Source organism: Triturus cristatus, chromosome 3_2 (genome assembly GCF_964204655.1).
Source record: "Triturus cristatus chromosome 3_2, aTriCri1.1, whole genome shotgun sequence".
In the NCBI taxonomy this organism is placed as follows: domain Eukaryota; kingdom Metazoa; phylum Chordata; class Amphibia; order Caudata; family Salamandridae; genus Triturus; species Triturus cristatus.
Window position 1 is genome coordinate 1,176,478,886 of NC_140584.1, and position 6,055 is coordinate 1,176,484,940.

Here is a 6,055-nt window from a genome sequence, read left to right on the forward strand (position 1 = left end):
AAAAAACAGACAATTTAGTAAAACCATTCAAAAACGCAAAACAATTAAAATAAAGAAATGCAGCACTTACTTCTATACCTTCCGTGAAGATAACCCCCAACGCCCGCATACTTTAATTTAAATACGTGCCACACCCTGAGGTATCAAAGGCAGCGAAAAGCACATGCGACAAAATTATAAAAAAATTTGCCAACTTTAACGGATATTTGTCTTGCAACCTCTAAATCAATTGTATGAGCCTCAAAAAACTAAGAAACGCAATGACACCACAAACCTGGTTTAAAAAAAGAATTTAAAATCGTTTTCGCATAAGAGCCAGACAATCCTTACAATAATATGTGTCACTGCTCTGTTTTCGGTAACTGCATAATATTCCCAACGAGCATAAAAAACATAGAAAAATGTAACCAACCCCAAACTATATTTAGTAATATATTTTGAAACAAACGAACTTACCTGAATGTCGCAGTAAACATTGTAAATGGCACTCAAAAATGGGACATCCCAACGATAGTAATAGATTTTTACGCACGCACAACAGCAAGAGAATGCTGACCATCAAAGGCGACCCCAAAACAAATGGCGGTCACCAATAAAATTACAAATGGGCAAACTGTAATCGCAAAGCGATCCATCCAAGACGGGGAAAGCTGGCCATGCAGAAAGGAAGACGTTAAGACACGGGCCACAAGAGGAGAACACCAAATAAATGGCGGACACAATTGAAAGGCAAAATGGCTTACCTTGAAACGCACAGCTGTCCATTGCCGCCTGGCCAAGGTGTCCATGCCGTAACGAAATCCGAAAAATACGGGCCGCAGCTACAAAGATAACAAACACAAGTTACTAAAACACTCCAAAACGCATTTAAAATAAAATATGGAAATGAAGGACTTACGTTTATACCTTCCGTGAAGATCTCCCCAACGGCCGTATACTTTAATTTAAGTACGTGCCACACCCTGCTTGAAAAAAAAAGCAGCGAAAAGCACATTCTACAATTCCCAAAAGAAATAGTCTATTTTCAAATGTTAATTGTCTTGCAACCTCAAATGTACTTACCTGAATGTCGCAGGACACAAATACAAGGCAAAATGGCTTACGTGGAAACGCACAGCTGTCCATTGACGCCTGGCAAAGGTGTCCATGCCGGAACTAAATCCCACAAATCTGGGCCACAGCTACAAAGATAAACAAAATACAATTTAGTAAAACAAAACAAAACTCTTTGCAAAACTGCAAAACTGTAATCGCAAAGCGATCCATCCAAGACGGGGAAAGCTGGCCATGCAGAAAGGAAGACGCTAAGACACGGGCCACAAGAGGGTAACACCAAATAAATGGCGGACACAAATGAAAGGCAAAATGGCTTACCTGGAAACGCACAGCTGTCCATTGCCGCCTGGCCAAGGTGTCCATGCCGTAAAGAAATCCTAAAGATACGGGCCACAGCTACAAAAATAACAAACACAAGTTAGTAAAACACTCCAAAACGCATTGAAAATAAAATAAGGAAATGCATCACGTACTCCTATACCTTTTGTGAAGATCTCCCCAACGGCCGTGTACTTTAATTCCCTGACGTTTAAAAGGCAGCGAAAAGCACATTCGACAAAATTATAAAAGAATTGGCGGACTTGTACGTATATTTGTCTTGCAACCTTTAAATCGATTGTATGAGCCTCAGAAAAGTAATAAACGCAATTACACCACAAACATGGAAAAAAAAGAATTTAAAAACGCTTTTGCATAAGAGCCAGACAATCCTTACAATAATATGTGTCACTGCTCTGTTTTCGGTAACTGCATAATATTTCCAACGAGCATCAAAACATAGAAAAAATCTAACCAACCCCAAACTATATTTAGTAGTATTTTTCGAAACAAACGAACTTACCTGAATGTCGCAGTAAACATTGTAAATGGCACTCAAAAATGGAACATCCCAACGAGAGTAATAGAATTTTACGCACGCACAACAGCAAGAGAATGCTGACCATCAAACGCGACCCCAAAACAAATGGCGGTCACCAATAAAATTACAAATGGGCAAACTGTAATCGCAAAGCGATCCATCCAAGACGGGGAAAGCTGGCCATGCAGAAAGGAAGACGTTAAGACACGGGCCACAAGAGGGGAACACCAAATAAATGGCGGACACAATTGAAAGGCAAAATGGCTTACCTTGAAACGCACAGCTGTCCATTGCCGCCTGGCCAAGGTGTCCATGCCGTAACGAAATCCGAAAAATACGGGCCGCAGCTACAAAGATAACAAACACAAGTTACTAAAACACTCCAAAACGCATTTAAAATAAAATATGGAAATGAAGGACTTACGTTTATACCTTCCGTGAAGATCTCCCCAACGGCCGTATACTTTAATTTAAGTACGTGCCACACCCTGCTTGAAAAAAAAAGCAGCGAAAAGCACATTCTACAATTCCCAAAAGAAATAGTCTATTTTCAAATGTTAATTGTCTTGCAACCTCAAATGTACTTACCTGAATGTCGCAGGACACAAATACAAGGCAAAATGGCTTACGTGGAAACGCACAGCTGTCCATTGACGCCTGGCAAAGGTGTCCATGCCGGAACTAAATCCCACAAATCTGGGCCACAGCTACAAAGATAAACAAAAAACAATTTAGTAAAACAAAACAAAACTCTTTGCAAAACTGCAAAACTGTAATCGCAAAGCGATCCATCCAAGACGGGGAAAGCTGGCCATGCAGAAAGGAAGACGCTAAGACACGGGCCACAAGAGGGTAACACCAAATAAATGGCGGACACAAATGAAAGGCAAAATGGCTTACCTGGAAACGCACAGCTGTCCATTGCCGCCTGGCCAAGGTGTCCATGCCGTAAAGAAATCCTAAAGATACGGGCCACAGCTACAAAAATAACAAACACAAGTTAGTAAAACACTCCAAAACGCATTGAAAATAAAATAAGGAAATGCATCACGTACTCCTATACCTTTTGTGAAGATCTCCCCAACGGCCGTGTACTTTAATTCCCTGACGTTTAAAAGGCAGCGAAAAGCACATTCGACAAAATTATAAAAGAATTGGCGGACTTGTACGTATATTTGTCTTGCAACCTTTAAATCGATTGTATGAGCCTCAGAAAAGTAATAAACGCAATTACACCACAAACATGGAAAAAAAAGAATTTAAAAACGCTTTTGCATAAGAGCCAGACAATCCTTACAATAATATGTGTCACTGCACTGTTTTCGGTAACTGCATAATATTTCCAACGAGCATCAAAACATAGAAAAAATCTAACCAACCCCAAACTATATTTAGTAGTATTTTTCGAAACAAACGAACTTACCTGAATGTCGCAGTAAACATTGTAAATGGCACTCAAAAATGGAACATCCCAACGAGAGTAATAGAATTTTACGCACGCACAACAGCAAGAGAATGCTGACCATCAAACGCGACCCCAAAACAAATGGCGGTCACCAATAAAATTACAAATGGGCAAACTGTAATCGCAAAGCGATCCATCCAAGACGGGGAAAGCTGGCCATGCAGAAAGGAAGACGTTAAGACACGGGCCACAAGAGGGGAACACCAAATAAATGGCGGACACAATTGAAAGGCAAAATGGCTTACCTTGAAACGCACAGCTGTCCATTGCCGCCTGGCCAAGGTGTCCATGCCGTAACGAAATCCGAAAAATACGGGCCGCAGCTACAAAGATAACAAACACAAGTTACTAAAACACTCCAAAACGCATTTAAAATAAAATATGGAAATGAAGGACTTACGTTTATACCTTCCGTGAAGATCTCCCCAACGGCCGTATACTTTAATTTAAGTACGTGCCACACCCTGCTTGAAAAAAAAAGCAGCGAAAAGCACATTCTACAATTCCCAAAAGAAATAGTCTATTTTCAAATGTTAATTGTCTTGCAACCTCAAATGTACTTACCTGAATGTCGCAGGACACAAATACAAGGCAAAATGGCTTACGTGGAAACGCACAGCTGTCCATTGACGCCTGGCAAAGGTGTCCATGCCGGAACTAAATCCCACAAATCTGGGCCACAGCTACAAAGATAAACAAAATACAATTTAGTAAAACAAAACAAAACTCTTTGCAAAACTGCAAAACTGTAATCGCAAAGCGATCCATCCAAGACGGGGAAAGCTGGCCATGCAGAAAGGAAGACGCTAAGACACGGGCCACAAGAGGGTAACACCAAATAAATGGCGGACACAAATGAAAGGCAAAATGGCTTACCTGGAAACGCACAGCTGTCCATTGCCGCCTGGCCAAGGTGTCCATGCCGTAAAGAAATCCTAAAGATACGGGCCACAGCTACAAAAATAACAAACACAAGTTAGTAAAACACTCCAAAACGCATTGAAAATAAAATAAGGAAATGCATCACGTACTCCTATACCTTTTGTGAAGATCTCTCCAACGGCCGTGTACTTTAATTCCCTGACGTTTAAAAGGCAGCGAAAAGCACATTCGACAAAATTATAAAAGAATTGGCGGACTTGTACGTATATTTGTCTTGCAACCTTTAAATCGATTGTATGAGCCTCAGAAAAGTAATAAACGCAATTACACCACAAACATGGAAAAAAAAGAATTTAAAAACGCTTTCGCATAAGAGCCAGACAATCCTTACAATAATATGTGTCACTGCTCTGTTTTCGGTAACTGCATAATATTTCCAACGAGCATCAAAAACATAGAAAAAATCTAACCAACCCCAAACTATATTTAGTAGTATTTTTCTAAACAAACGAACTTACCTGAATGTCGCAGTAAACATTGTAAATGGCACTCAAAAATGGAACATCCCAACGAGAGTAATAGAATTTTACGCACGCACAACAGCAAGAGAATGCTGACCATCAAACGCGACCCCAAAACAAATGGCGGTCACCAATAAAATTACAAATGGGCAAACTGTAATCGCAAAGCGATCCATCCAAGACGGGGAAAGCTGGCCATGCAGAAAGGAAGACGTTAAGACACGGGCCACAAGAGGGGAACACCAAATAAATGGCGGACACAATTGAAAGGCAAAATGGCTTACCTTGAAACGCACAGCTGTCCATTGACGCCTGGCCAAGGTGTCCATGCCGTAACGAAATCCGATAAATACGGGCCGCAGCTACAAAGATAACAAACACAAGTTACTAAAACCCTCCAAAACGCATTTAAAATAAAATAAGGAAATGCAGCACTTACGTTTATACCTTCCGTGAAGATCTCCCCAACGGCCGTATACTTTAATTTAAGTACGTGCCACACCCTGCTTGAAAAAAAAATCAGCGAAAAGCACATTCTACAATTCCCAAAAGAAATAGTCTATTTGCAAATGTTAATTGTCTTGCAACCTCCAAGTTAATTGTATCAGGCTCAAAAACCTCTAAAATGCAATCAAACCAAAAACACGAAAAGAATACTCATAGAAAATCGCTTACACCTAAGATCCATACCACCCTCTCAATAATATATGTAACAGCTATGTTTTCGGTATCTGCTAAAGATTGCCTAGTAGCATAAAAAACATAGAAAAAGATAACAAACCGCAAACTATATCTAGTCGTTTTTTTGTAAACAAATGTACTTACCTGAATGTCGCAGGACACAAATACAAGGCAAAATGGCTTACGTGGAAACGCACAGCTGTCCATTGACGCCTGGCAAAGGTGTCCATGCCGGAACTAAATCCCAAAAATCTGGGCCACAGCTACAAAGATAAACAAAATACAATTTAGTAAAACAAAACAAAACTCATTGCAAAACTGCAAAACTGTAATCGCAAAGCGATCCATCCAAGACGGGGAAAGCTGGCCATGCAGAAAGGAAGACGCTAAGACACGGGCCACTAGAGGGGAACACCAAATAAATGGCGGACACAAATGAAAGGCAAAATGGCTTACCTGGAAACGCACAGCTGTCCATTGCCGCCTGGCCAAGGTGTCCATGCCGTAAAAAAATCCTAAAGATACGGCCCACAGCTACAAAAATAACAAACACAAGTTAGTAAAACACTCCAAAACGCATTGCAAATAAAA